The 15,177-nt window shown below is 44.7% G+C and overlaps 1 pseudogene; it reads left to right on the top strand.

Annotated features, from left to right (window-relative positions):
* The first annotated feature begins 2,020 nt into the window (after positions 1 to 2,020).
* Positions 2,021 to 2,138, top strand: LOC126164154 (5S ribosomal RNA; annotated as a pseudogene).
* Positions 2,139 to 15,177: the final 13,039 nt, after the last annotated feature.

Raw genomic sequence — 15,177 nt, 5'->3', positions numbered from 1 at the left:
TTGTTGACTACGCCAGCCGCTAAGGGCAGTCAGTAGCCGCAGGGCGCTCTCTCTGTTGGTTAACCCGTTATTTCAGAAGTTGGGTTCCTCGTACATCTATATGCAATACGTATCACTTAATGTGGGTAACCGTATGTTTGATGAAAGCTGCTAGAAGCCAGATAACTGAAAAGAATTATTTCTGAATGAATCGCTTAATTTGCCGTATTGTCAACATCAGCAACATGTTATCTACCAATTACCAATACACGCGTCTCAAATTAAACGAGATGTTTAGAAATATACCAAAATTGATAAATTAGCAAAATTTTTCACAGTAGAGGTTGAAATTTCAGTTAATGTGAGACCATTACTGTTTCTAGTGACCCCTAAGCATCGGAGAACATCGTGAAAACAGGCGCATGCCAGCTTGCTCTATCTTCACAGTTGCCGTGTTCATGGCATTTTATTCCGAAAACAATCATTACTAACTTACAAGTGTCACACAACAAAAATTTTACCTGCTCTCAATAACATGTAGACGGATTCTTTATTACATTTGGAAAACCATAGGAGTTCTGCAAGGCATAGACAAAAATATGACCGAGCGTGGTGGCGCATTGGTTAGCACACTGGACTCGCATTCGGGAGGGCGACGGTTCAGACCCGCGTCCGGCCATCCTGATTTAGGTTTTCCGTGACTTCCGTAAATCGCTTCAGGCAAATGTCGGGATGGTTCGTCTGAAAGGATACGGACAACTTCCCCATCCTTCCTTAATCCGATGAGACCGATGACCTCACTGTTTGGGCCCCTTCTACAAATCAACCAACCAACAAAAATAAGCAAACACTGCGAGAAATGCATGCTTGAAAGTAAATGCAGATACTAGCCAAGTTGGGCGTTGCACTGCTGTGTTTTATCACGGTGACACATGCCACAAGTCCTGAATACTTTGCAAGCATCAGCTGTGGCCAGAACAGTGTTCTGTGTGGTTATGTGTGCCTTATGTCGGAGCTAAGTACATTCGAACGTGGGCAAACCGTTGGTGCTCTATTCTGGGTGCGTTCGTAACCAAAGGAGCCGAAGTGTTTGCTTTTTGAAAAGACACCGTGTCGACGATTTATACGAAATACAAGGAAAGTAGAACAACATCTCCTGGTAAATCACAATTCGGACGAAAAAGTGTTCTGAGTGATTTTGATGGACTGTCATTGAAGAGGAATGTGACAAAAAATAAGATTACTCCTGCAGCTATAGTCACTGCAGAACTGCATTCCACTCTCGTGGACCCCGATTTTATCAAACGAAGGAGCTACACTAGTAGGAAATTGCAGGGAGAGTTGGAATTCCAAAATCGCTCATCAGTATTGCAGATGCCCGTAGCAGGAAAAAGTGGTGCCTAAGCCATAAAACCTGGACAATTGTGCTATGGAAGAATGTCATTTGGCGATGAGTCTTCTTTCACATTTTTTCCAACTGTTACGTTCGAAGAGTGAAACATGGCGGGGTTCGGTGACGATTTGGGCATCCATCTTCGGTGTTCCACGGGCGTCATTGATACTCTGCAAGGTGACATTACCGCCAAGCATTATGTGGCCATTTTGGCTCATCAGGTCCATCCCACAGCACAATATAGTTCACCAATGGTGACGCTCTGCTCCCAGACGCAGCGCCCATGTTCACGCGACTCACCTTGTCCAGTACTGGTTTTATGAGGATCAGGAAGAATTGTCGCGTCTTCCATGGCCATCATAGTCACCAAGTCGCCGTCACCGATACCTGAAGTTGCCACTATTATATGGTACAAGATTATCTTGAAAACGATGTAGCGCCCGTACTGACGCATTCCGAGATGGCTGGAAGTTCTTTCAAATGACAACGACATTCCTACACAGTTTTAGGCTAGGTAACGTGTCGTGTTTTTGGTATTTCCAATTTTTTCCCACCACCTGTATATCACAGTTTGCTGCTGCTCATTACAATTTAAGAACACGAAGAATTGAAAGTAACGAAATTTTATTTGTTGTGTGTGTAGGAAGAGGCAACGGCCTTGCCGCAGTGGATACACCGGTTCCCGTGAGATCACCGAAGTTAAGCGCTGTTGGGCGTGGCCGGCACTTGGATGGGTGACCATCCGGGCCGCCATGCGCTGTTGCCATTTTTCGGGGTGCACTCAGCCTCGTGATGCCAATTGAGGAGCTACTCGACCTAATAGTAGCGGCTTCGGTCAAGAATACCATCATAACGACCGGGAGAGCGGTGTGCTGACCCCACGGCCCTCCTATCCACATCCTCCACTGAGTATGACACGGCGGTCGGATGGTCCCGGTTGGCCACTCGTGGCCTGAATTCGGAGTGTGTGTAGGTAGACAACATGATTAAATTTCTACGAGATGTGGGAGCTAGTCGAACTGAACTTGGATATGACAAACATACCCCATCTGCTTCAATTGGCTGGTTAGTGAGTGGTAACTGAGCGAAGTGTGGCCGATACAGATTGAAAAGTAAAACTAAGACGTTACTACAGCAAGCAGGCTCAACCGGATGTAGGTGGCATTACTTAGAATAAGATGAAGAGTCTTGCACAGGAAGAGCTGTCTCAGTCTGCGGACTTAAGACCAAAATAACGAAAACAACAGCAAAAAACACACGAGGACGTCACATACGTATCTGGAAACTTAGAGAAAATTAATTACCTGAAATATTTTATCACATGATAGTTAAAATTTTTGTGACCGGCTGTTAAGGATAGACTACTCAAAAGGTTCTTAAACTGGTATCAGAATTTTGTTCAGTGGAAAATTGCATTTTATGTAACTTAAAATGCTACAGAAAGACACGCCGGAGATCTGCAGCCGCGATAAGTTGAGAGCAGTTTTTGTGTCAGTGGTAAATGGTTCGCTAGAAATGAACTGTTCAACAATTTTATATTGGCTCGTTACTTTGTGAGCCATTTTGGTATTGTGTCGATGGCGATTGTCGCTTGTGACTGTATCTGCACGTTATCGCGGCCAGCGAACGTTGCAGCGTCCGGTAAACGAACGTTGCAGAGTCCGGTAGGTGAGGGTGGTGCTGCGAAGACGTTACGACCCCATATCAGCGTCGGGAGGCATCTCTTTCAGTCGTGATCGGGGGTGAGAAACATGAGTATGACCCACTGACCACAGAGAGCTATTCTGTCCGTCGGTGCTGCAGTGGGATCATATGTCTACAAACTGTGTGGTGCTGACTTTTGTTGGAGCTGCCGTAAGTCTGTCACATGTGTTGATCAAGTTCTGCAGAGTAGTACGTTGAGAGTGTTACAGTATTGATCCGTGTCTCCCTCATCATTTGGTGACTTATGAGATATCAGTGTGGTCCACTGGAGCAACTCAAGCTGTGTGCAGCGTTTTGGTGCCACTTACAATTTGCAGTGTGTTGACCGTATAAGTTGGCCACAGGTTCTGCGAACTCTTCGAGAAGCCATCCCGCTATAATCATAAAGGTGGACCTCGCATGTATTACAGGCATTAGCGTGTAATATTGTATTTAAAGTTTAATTCTTTGCCGATCCATTGTTTTAAATTTTTTCTTTTTCTGTTCACTTTTTAAGGGACGTGTTTTTTAATCATCATATTGCCGTGAATTTTCTTTCAAATAATTAGCAGGAATTACATTTCTCGCGTCGTGTGCTCGGCTATCAGTTAATTTTACTAATTTATGGTAAACATGCATAAATATGTAATACGGTAGGCGAAAAATGATTTTATTGATCACAAGGTATACATGATATGTTTTGTAACTATTTCCATCCCCATAAATCCAAATGCAAAAGTAGCACAAGGACAAGAGTATTACAAGTTGTGTTACGCACACAGCTGGTAATGCTTTTGTCCGTGGCGTTTGGATGTCTGAAAATGGAAATAATTTCGAAACGCTCCGTTGCATACTTCGTGCTCAATAAAATGGTTTTTCACCTGCTGTATGACTTTTTATGCGACCTACCCAGCTTGACTACAGATCTACGTATAGTTACTGCAATGGTCGTTAGCTTTCCACGTGGCTTTGTACCACAGCTTGATATATGGTAAATGCCTTTGATATTTTTGCTAGCGAAGTATTGTAAGGTCATTGACTTTTAAGCTACTTGTACGCTGTATGAAACTGTTCTGGGTGCTCAGATAGAAGTTACGTTTTACTAATTTCATTGTAAATGCCATTAACATTTCTACTACTGAACTGGAATGGTTGTAACGTTCTAATGTTTTAGGCTGTTGTTCTGATCGTCAGTCACATTATGATTAGAACCATTACATAAAAAGGAATCACTTTTCTGTTTGGATAATTACTTTCTGTCTTGTCCATAAATTTAGTGCCAGTACGCATTTGATCCGTGTTCACTTGCTTCACTAAGTTGTGTTTTTGACCCTTATACGTTATAATCTTTTCCGTTTTACTTCTATTATTTAACAGTTGTGCACACGAGCAGAGGTGGATACTCAACTGGCATTGGAACTGCGATGATGAAACAGTTAAAACTAACGTTAGCAAGAATTCCGACTAAACGCCTATTAAGCTTATTGTTGCAAGTTTTCAAGACAGCTTGGTGAAGTTGGTTCAGTCTGTGTAAATGATAAAATACTTAACTGTTTTGCCATCATGAATTTTTTATTTGTAAATTAAAATTTGAAATAAAGGTCTGACAGGTTTGATTTAATTCAGAAGCCTCACTAACAGTTTCAGTTCGACTAACATTACTAACGTAGGCTGCGCCCTAAAGGCTTCAGTATAAAATTTTTGAGCTATTAGCGACAATTTCTAGTGACCCATTTACGTTGACTAAGAACATTTGTGAGATATGCATGTCATCTTGGTCATCACAGAGTTGTTAACTTCTTACTTTCATAGATCGTACGCACGTATCTGAGAACAAGAAATGTTGATTAAATGGCTCTGAGCACTATGGGACTTAACGTCTGTGGTCATCAGTCCCCTAGAACTTAGAACTACTTAAACCTAACTAACCTAATGACATCACACACATCCATTCCCGAGGCAGGATTCGAACCTGCGACCGTAGCGGTCACGCGGTTCCAGACTGAAGCGCCTAGAAACGCACGGCCACACCGGCCGTCTCAAGAAATGTTGATCCGCGATCTTTGGTTGCGTTGTTACATCTCTGCATGAGGTCGCTGAGAGAGAGAGAGAGAGAGAGAGAGGGGGGGGGGGAGAGAGAGATAGTAGTAAATTTTTATTTGCAAGGTAATTGCTAAATACTGAATACAGATATGCTGGAAATGATTGAATAAGATGATAAGAGTATTTATGGATTTTGAAAGGAATTTTTGAAGACTTGTGATTCAAGGCAAATCCGCAGCGGTGCATACTTCCGCATAAATTGCATCCTGTTCTAAAATTAACTGTCGTACCGAAATATAGTTGTAACACATTTCATGGATTGCTCACAGCCAGGGAAGTTAGTTCTCCTCCCCAACATACACATTTTTTGGAGGTTCAAATGGTTCATATGGCTCTGAGCACTATGCAACTTAACGTCTCAGGTCATCAGTCCCCTATAACTTAGAACTACTTAAACCTAACTAACCTAAGGACATCACACACATGCATGCCCGAGGCAGGATTCGAACCTGCGACCGTAGCGGTCTCGCAGTTCCCGACTGAAGCGCCTAGAACCGCTCGACCGGCCGCCATTTTTTGGAGGAATAGAGATCATTTTGGGTTGGTTAATCTTTATGTACGTAGACTAAAATAATTTGGATAATTTATTTAGACAAAATTTGTTAGCATATCTGATGTGTGTTCGCCGGCCGGGGTGGTCGAGCGGTTCTAGGCACTACAGTCTGGAACCACGCGACCGCTACGGTCGCAGGTTCGAATCCTGCCTCGGGCATGGATGTGTGTGATGCCCTTAGGTTAGTTAGGTTTAAGTAGTTCTACGTTCTAGGGGACTGATGACCTCAGAAGTTAATTCCCATACTGCTCATAGCCATTTGAACCATTTTGATGTGTGTTCCTCACTGGTTTTATTTTGGAATATTATTGAGATGCTGAAAAGTGTTCATTTGACGCCGAGCAACACACCACCCCGCAACACAGGGCTTAGGTAATCATATCTTTTAGTGATTAGTTTTTTGTTCATACATAAAGAGTCTTTGCCAGAAAAAATACACTTGACAGAAGAAGTAATGTAACTTTTAGATTTTTTGTATCTCGGACACGACAATCCAGGCAATAATTTGGCAGCCAGCTTATCTTTTTCGTAAGGCGCAGCAGAGACTCCGTTACGAGCCTTTCGATATCTGGCAGAGAGGCCGAGGCTTAACGCTTACGACCAGCGCAACGGGGCCCCCCGTTACATCAGCGCCGGCGACGTTAGCTGAAGTACCTGCGCGGACGGTGCTAGCGTCGGATAGCTGTGTTCCCCAACACAGCGGAGTAAGGGCCGGCCTTTGTAGCCACGGCGTCTCGACGCGGCGGCGAGGCTTCGCCTGGCGACGCGGTGCATTAAGAGAGCCGCCACCCGGGAGCGTGGCCGGGTATTTTTCAGGGCCGAGTCCCTGATAAGGACTGTGAAATACGAGGCGCCGTTGCGCCTCTATCTTACTGGCGGTGCCGCGCCGAAACCAGAGTCCCGCGCATAATGGTGTCTCCCGTAACGGCTGCTGGTGGTGCCGGTGGTGGGGGCTGCTGAGTGTGGGACGACTCGAGCTGAGGAGCGCTCCGGCTGGCCGCCTCGTAACTCCCAGTTTATCGGCGGACGTCGGAGGGCCACAGCGGCGGAATAAAAGGGCCGGCCACAGACTCGGCAACGCCAGGGAAACGGCCCAAGGTCCTCCGCCAGCTCCGGGCCAAGAATAACCGACGCCCGTCCAGTAGTCACAATGCAGTGATGTCTCTGCCGCGGCGGATGTCTTCTAGACGGGAAGAGACGCCTGTAATCGAAATGGCTTTCCCCAAGCTCTCTATTTCCTTGCGTCGCTCCCTCACTTTGTGCGAGGGTCAAGTCGAAGCTAATGCCTGCATTTCGTTTTCGAAAACCATCTGTACAGGGTGTGTCATAACTAATGACGTAAATGCCAGTAGTTGAAATTACACGCAAACGAACCCTTTCCGAGATAACTGAGACTTTTTGACACTTGTGTGAATTGCATAAATATTTGTGCATTCCACATATTTCTGCACAAGAACATCAGTGAATTTTTTTTTTTATTGGTAGGGAGTTTCAAGGTTATCACTGGCTCAGAGTAACATTTGTACCATTCGATAAAAGGGAAATATTTAAGTGACTCCTCTTTTCCTCCACCGTGTATCTTTTTCAGGTGTTAATTCTCCAAAATTATTATGCCACTCTACAGCAACAACGTCCTTCACATCAGTTTCAGGCACATCTACACTCCTGGAAATTGAAATAAGAACACCGTGAATTCATTGTCCCAGGAAGGGGAAACTTTATTGACACATTCCTGGGGTCAGATACATCACATGATCACACTGACAGAACCACAGGCACATAGACACAGGCAACAGAGCATGCACAATGTCGGCACTAGTACAGTGTATATCCACCTTTCGCAGCAATGCAGGCTGCTATTCTCCCATGGAGACGATTGTAGAGATGCTGGATGTAGTCCTGTGGAACGGCTTGCCATGCCATTTCCACCTGGCGCCTCAGTTGTACCAGCGTTCGTGCTGGACGTGCAGACCGCGTGAGACGACGCTTCATCCAGTCCCAAACATGCTCAATGGGGGACAGATCCGGAGATCTTGCTGGCCAGGGTAGTTGACTTACACCTTCTAGAGCACGTTGGGTGGCACGGGATACATGCGGACGTGCATTGTCCTGTTGGAACAGCAAGTTCCCTTGCCGGTCTAGGAATGGTAGAACGATGGGTTCGATGACGGTTTGGATGTACCGTGCACTATTCAGTGTCCCCTCGACGATCACCAGTGGTGTACGGCCAGTGTAGGAGATCGCTCCCCACACCATGAGGCCGGGTGTTGGCCCTGTGTGCCTCGGTCGTATGCAGTCCTGATTGTGGCGCTCACCTGCACGGCGCCAAACACGCATTGGCACCAAGGCAGAAGCGACTCTCATCGCTGAAGACGACACATCTCCATTCGTCCCTCCATTCACGCCTGTCGCGACACCACTGGAGGCGGGCTACACGATGTTGGGGCGTGAGCGGAAGACGGCCTAACAGTGTGCGGGACCGTAGCCCAGCTTCATGGAGACGGTTGCGAATGGTCCTCGCCGATACCCCAGGAGCAACAGTGTCCCTAATTTGCTGGGAAGTGGCGGTGCGGTCCCCTACGGCACTGCGTAGGATCCTACGGTCTTGGCGTGCATCCGTGCGTCGCTGTGGTCCGGTCCCAGGTCGACGGGCACGTGCACCTTCCGCCGACCACTGGCGACAACATCGATGTACTGTGGAGACCTCACGCCCCACGTGTTGAGCAATTCGGCGGTACGTCCACCCGGCCTCCCGCATGCCCACTATACGCCCTCGCTCAAAGTCCGTCAACTGCACATACGGTTCACGTCCACGCTGTCGCGGCATGCTACCAGTGTTAAAGACTGCGATGGAGCTCCGTATGCGACGGCAAACTGGCTGACACTGACGGCGGCGGTGCACAAATGCTGCGCAGCTAGCGCCATTCGACGGCCAGCACCGCGGTTCCTGGTGTGTCCGCTGTGCCGTGCGTGTGATCATTGCTTGTACAGCCCTCTCGCAGTGCCCGGAGCAAGTATGGTGGGTCTGACACACCGGTGTCAATGTGTTCTTTTTTCCATTTCCAGGAGTGTATTTCACGATGGTCTTGTTCATAGTCATCACTATTTTGTGCTCCGATGATAAGAGAATCTCCAGAACCTATAACAAAAAAATGCTGTTACAGTAAAAAACTCAAAAAAAATGTACATCTGAGTGGTGGCCCGGATGAAAAAGCCGCTAAATTCATTTTATGTCGATTTTGAGGTGAGCTCATGGCCTTACAGATTTTTTCAGTCCTACAAGATGGAAAATGTTCCAGGTTGCAAAACCGGCTATAAACCGTCGAAAATGGCTGTCGAATATCGTGTTCAGATTCAAAAGCAGCTACCTGCATGTTGTCTTCGGGTGTAAAGCCCGCTAAATGCCCAATAGACGTGGCTATCACCCTGCCATGTCCAGTTGCAAAGAACGTGAACTGACATCAGACTTATCAATCTGGACATTCAAAGCTACCTTTTGAAACGTCTTCTTTGAAAAATTATACAAGACTTAAACTGACACACAATATTTCTTTAGCGCAACGCAATCTGACTTTCAATAATCCCTACAGAAGAATGGCCCTGACTAACATTAACCTATACCTTTCACAAATCACTTACCTCACAAAAATCTTCGTTACTCGAACTACTGCAATACAGCGAGCGCCACTACTGCCAGCTAAATAAAAGATTAAAACTACTGAAGGCACTAACTACTGATAGGCATAGTTAGCAAATGAAAGATTTTTATAGAGAACAAACAATGTATTTACCTTAATAGTCATCAAAGGTCATAATATATATAGCAGTTCATGAAATCCAGTCTAACAAATTTAAAAATTCCGCCATTTCTCTCCCCACATCCACCACTGCTGGCGGCTCACCTCCAACTGTGCAACGCTACGCGCTGTTCACATCCAGCTGCCCAACACTACAATGCCAGACAACAATGCAAACTAGCCACAGGCTGCACACAGCACAGCCAGTGATTTCCATACAGAGCACTATGTGGCGTTACCAATATAAAAATCTAAACAGTCTACTTATATAGCCCCCATGCTCCCCACAAAAAATTTTACAAATTGTTTTGGGCACTGGCCAATACTTATTTGTTAAAATTTTTCATAATTACAATAACAAAGATATCAAATGCACACACTTATTGATACAATGTTGGTCAAAAGCTAAAATTTTCTCACAGTCCCATAAAGACAGTCCGGATTAGCAGTTCATGACATCCAGTCTTACAAATTTCAAAATTCCGCCATTTCTCTCCCCACATCCACCATTGCTGGCGGCTCACCTCCAACTGCGCAATGCTACGCGCTGTTCACATCCAGCTGCCCAACACTACAATGCCAGACAACAATGCAAACTAGCCACAGACTGCACACAGCACAGCCAGTGACTTCCATACAGAGCACTATGTGGCGTTACCAATATAAAAGCCTGAGCAGTCTACTTATAATTTCAGTCTGTTACGATTTGAATGGATACTTTTCTCGTTTAGCTTTAGGTTCGCTGCGGTGTAACAGATTCGTACGCAATATTAACATTTTCGCTGCCAATGCATTGGCGTCAGGATGGGACAAATAATTCGTGATTATCTCAGTGTTACTTATCATGCAGTTAGCGGGCTTCGCGTCTAGGCTACTCAGCTTATAACGTACAGCATGATATACAACGTCTAACATTACCTCCATCATTGTCCTCTTGTTCAAAATTTTCGACAGGATCCTCAAACAGATAGTCAGGTTCAGATGAGTTAAGGAGGTCTATAACTAATTCCTCTGTAAGTGACCTTTGTCTCTCTTGGGCTCGGGCCATTGTGAAATTACCATAAGATGACTAAAAAGACATCGAAATAATGTCCTAAATTTATATGCTATGTTCTCATTTGAAGACATGTATAAAGTTTAAGTATGTCACTTACCTTTCGTTCTGAAAGATACCTTTAGTTTTCACTTTCAAGAATGCACCTTTCCAAACACATTTTTTTTTACCTAAACTCAGAAGATATTAACCGGCTGATGGTAAGAACAAAGATCACTGGTAAGCGTCCATGTGACTGTGCACTTTCAATTTTGTTTTCTAGTGCCACAGATTTACAGAAGATGTCGACACTGTTCTCAAATAAACTCTCCACTTCTGACAATATGCTGACAACAATTACAAATGGTAAAATTGAACGAATTTGAATATACTAAGCATTTAATTAGTAAGTCTTTATATGAGGACGCCATGACCGGAAGGGTTAAGACACTTTTGCATATACAATCAAATGTTTCAGCGTATTCTCGTGAAATATCACTATGAAAACTCACGATAAGCTGACCGAAGCGCCCTAAGGCCCAGGTGAAATAATATTGCGATGTATTAACACAGAACAGTCAGAATGTCACTCGTGTCAGTTGCTTCCTAAGCGTCAGTTGTGTAGTATGAGTGTTGGTGGTGACATGGAACATTACACACTAACTAGTAGTATATCGATATGCACTTCATGTACGGCGGGGCTAACTGCAATGCACGGGATGCTACACGCTCGTGTCAACAAGCAAAGAAGGCTCCGCTAAAGTCGAAGGTTTACACGGGCAACAGCGCCTCCGAGAAAATGAGATCCCACATGCTGCAGGAGTGGGTGGGCCAGCATGAACGATGACTCAAGAGGTTGTGCTGCAGAGAGCCGAACATTCTCCAGGAATCCTGACCAGGAGATTAGACACAGAAATAGATGGAATGAGCCACAGTAATGTTTGGGAAATAACACATCGCAGTGTAATTTACCCATACCACCTCCAGTGATGCGTACTTTGGTCCTAGACTAATGTTCTGTCAGTGGGTGTAAGAAGCTGTAGGCAACCCTTCGTTGGACAGTAACATTTTATTTACAGACTAGCTCAGCGCCCCTGCATCGCTCAAGTAGACTGTAAGGAATTTTTCTGTTGTCCACAAACTGCAACACTTCTAAACTATTCACGCTAATTTAGGCTACAAATGCATTGTCTTTCCCGAATGTACTTCTCACGAAAAAGCTTTTTTGGTAACTTATCTTAATCCCGCCTTTTGAGTTCTTGCGGTGATATTTCTCTAGGTACCGTACTTCAACACCATAACACAGTTCTAACCAAAATATGAAATACCCATTTTCACACACTAAGCTTTAAAAATGTTTTAAAGCAGCGATATATTTTCTTAAACATTTTCATCCTTCTGTTTCACTCCGTTAGGGCTTAAAACTGAACTCCGTCCTAACAGGCCTTGGAAGGCCCAACGGTACGGACTGGCTGCCGTGTCATCCTCAGCCCACAGGTGTCACTGGATGCGAATATGGAGGGACATGTGGTGAGCACACCGATCTCCCGGCTGTATGTCAATTAATGGGACCGGGGCCGCTACTGCTCAATAAAGTAGCTCCTCAGTTTGCCTCACAAGGGCTGAGTGCACCCCGCTTGCAAACAGCGCTCGACAGACCGGATGGTCACCCAAGCAAGTGCTAGCCCAGCCAGACAGCGCTTCGTATCAGTGATCTGGCGGCAACCGGTGTCGCCACTGCTGCAAGACCCTTGGCCCATTAGGGCTTGAATTTCTGGAAACAGAAATTCTATGTTTTTTTTTCTTTCCAGCTTTAGTTGTTCCGTTATCATGATCTTATTTCGAAAAAAAAGAACACCGAAAAGTATTCTTTTTAATTTCTGACTTAGAAATAAAATACCAGTTTTCGTAGTTCTACCTTCAAAATTTCCTTAATAGAGACATATTTTCAAAAACCCTGTCAGCTCTTGTTTCACCTAATTAGGGATGAAATTTCTAAAACACATCTCAAATAATGCCGACAGTATAAGATGAACACCATCTTCAAATTTCAAGTTTGTATCCATAGTGGTTTGTGTTGGTCTAAGATGAGTCAGTCAGGATACTTCCTTTTATGCGAGTGTATAGAGATGAGCCAGGGTTCACTGGAGACGATGTGTTTAATTGTCACAATTTGCATCTTTGGAGTCATCAAGGTTGCAATCCACATATTGTGCATGAGTACCCAAAGCAGCAGCCTTTCTCATTGAATGTGTTGTTCGGGGTAATAGGTGATCGTCTGACTGGGCCGAAAAAGCTACCAAACATATTCAGTGGACAGAATTCCGTTTATGATGCTTGATCTTGCAGGACTGATTCAGAATATTCCCTTGACCAACGCTACAGGATCTTTCCAGGGCTCTACGGTGTCCAGCCGGATGCGATCGTTGAAGTCCCACTATATTTCGGCGAATAACCTTTCCGCCATCATCAGGTGATACTGATGGAATGTATTTCGGCGACCACAATCGGAGCGTCGGCGCTCGCAATCGGACCGTCGGCGCAGGGAATCGAAGCCCAACTGACGGGACATAAATAACACCGACAATGAGCCGACAGAACATTCCAGCAGAACCACCTGATGATGGCGGAAAGGTTATTCGCTGAAATATCGTGGGACTTCAACGATCGCATCCGGCTGGACACCCGAGAGCCCTGGAAACAACACACACGCCGGGAAGCCTCCGATCGCATAACGCTACAGGACGTCTTACACGCATGATGGAGCACTGGCACATTTTGCTCTTATGATGAGACAACGTCTAAGACGCCGTTATGTCCAAAGTCGGACTGGACGAAGAGGGCCTGTACTGCTGCCTCCAAGATCACTTGATCTGAATCCCATGCACTTATGTGGTGTGCCCCTCCGGTTAACACATCTGAACAGAGGTTTGCCAATTCTAGTCAAGAGTTTCAAAATGATCCAGACATGTTTGAAAAGGTTCGAAATTGACTGCGGTGACGGGTACAGCGTGGATCCGAGTACAAGAACGACACTTTCAACACCTCCTTTAACTATTGATATAGTGATGTAACTGTTGTGCACATTCAAAACACTAAGACTTCTACCAAGGTATCTCAAATAACTTTTCTTAATGTTGAACACTAAACTATTGTTGCCTTTTCGTAATTGCTAAGACGTTCACAGAGAATCATGTCCGTGTGGCTGGTAACCGCAAATCACCGTTATCTCGTAAACGGTTCGGTGACGGACCTAGGTTGAGTGAGACTTCAATGTTTCTAGTATCGTGTGGGTGTGCGGACATTTGTCACGCTGGACGTTTGCCACGCCGGACATCTGCCACGATTTTACCTGTTCCGAAGGGTTGGGTCCCTTGCCTCCCTCTCCTCCTGCTCACCCGCCGCCCGACCCCTGGAACTGCATTCAGTAACTCCACTTTAGTGGCACTGTCATCAGTAACATTACTGTCGCTGACGCGCAGTAAAGGTATTTACTTACTGAGCCTTTCCACTGGTTTATTTAACATAGGACCAGAATCTCTTTGGATTTTCCGTCACGTTTTTATAGAGAGTTTCGTTGTGGAAACTATTAAATGCATCTCGCATAGAAATCCGCACAAAATTTTGAGCCTCAGTAAAACTTCGCCAATCGGCTAAATTATACGTGCCTTTTTCGGTGCTCCTGTAGCAGCTTTCTGTCGTGTTTTGTGTACCCTGTGGGATCTGTTCCGTGTTTTATTAATTTATTTGGTATGAATCTCTCGAGTGCTGTTGATACTATTCCTTTGAACTTCAGACAGATATGGTCTTCACTTACATAGATTGGAAGGACTGGAGACTGTCTCTTAGAAAGACGTCAAGCGAATTTTTAGCTGCTTTTATAAATTGATACATTTCGCGTTTAGTTTCGGTGAATTTCTTTGTTACGGAATTGAGCCTCGTTACGACTGTTCCACTAATCCATGTATCCGTCGTGATGCTCAGGATTCTTTGTGGCTAAGAGGTCAAGTGTTTTTTCGTAACCATTTACAACTTGAATGGCCTCGTCAACTGATTGTTCAAAATAATTTTAAAAAAAGCATGTAGAACAATTACGGAAGTTGTTTTCTATCTACATTAGGGTCTGAAAATGTATTTTTGTCAACATACGGAAGGTAGATTGAAGTCACTGCCAACTTTCATTGTATGAGTAGGGTTCCTATTTGTGATGAGACTCAAGTTTTCTTTGAACTGTGCTGCAACTGTTTCATCTGAGACCCGGGTTCGATAAAAGGAGCCAGTTATTTATTTATTCCGGTTGTCGAATACAGCTTCTGCCCATACTAAGTCGCAAGAACTATCGGCTTCAATGTTGCTTGTGAGCTGGAACACACCTTACATTATTTTTCCTTAAGTTGTACTTCTTGTTTCTGTTGTAGTGTAGATAGTTACAATTACTGCTTTTCCCTCCAAAACCTAGGATGCTTTCTCTGTGACCCTGTAAATACCAGAGCTAAACAATGTAGAACAACAACTTGCGTTACAAGCATAGCATTCTGTATTACTTCATTTCCTTATTTCTAACACTTTAAAATTGTACGTCGAATTTAGATGACATGCCAATCATAGATGTTCTTATCTCTATTTAGTGAACGTA

Source organism: Schistocerca cancellata, chromosome 2 (genome assembly GCF_023864275.1).
Source record: "Schistocerca cancellata isolate TAMUIC-IGC-003103 chromosome 2, iqSchCanc2.1, whole genome shotgun sequence".
In the NCBI taxonomy this organism is placed as follows: domain Eukaryota; kingdom Metazoa; phylum Arthropoda; class Insecta; order Orthoptera; family Acrididae; genus Schistocerca; species Schistocerca cancellata.
This window is presented reverse-complemented; position numbering and strand designations above follow the sequence as displayed.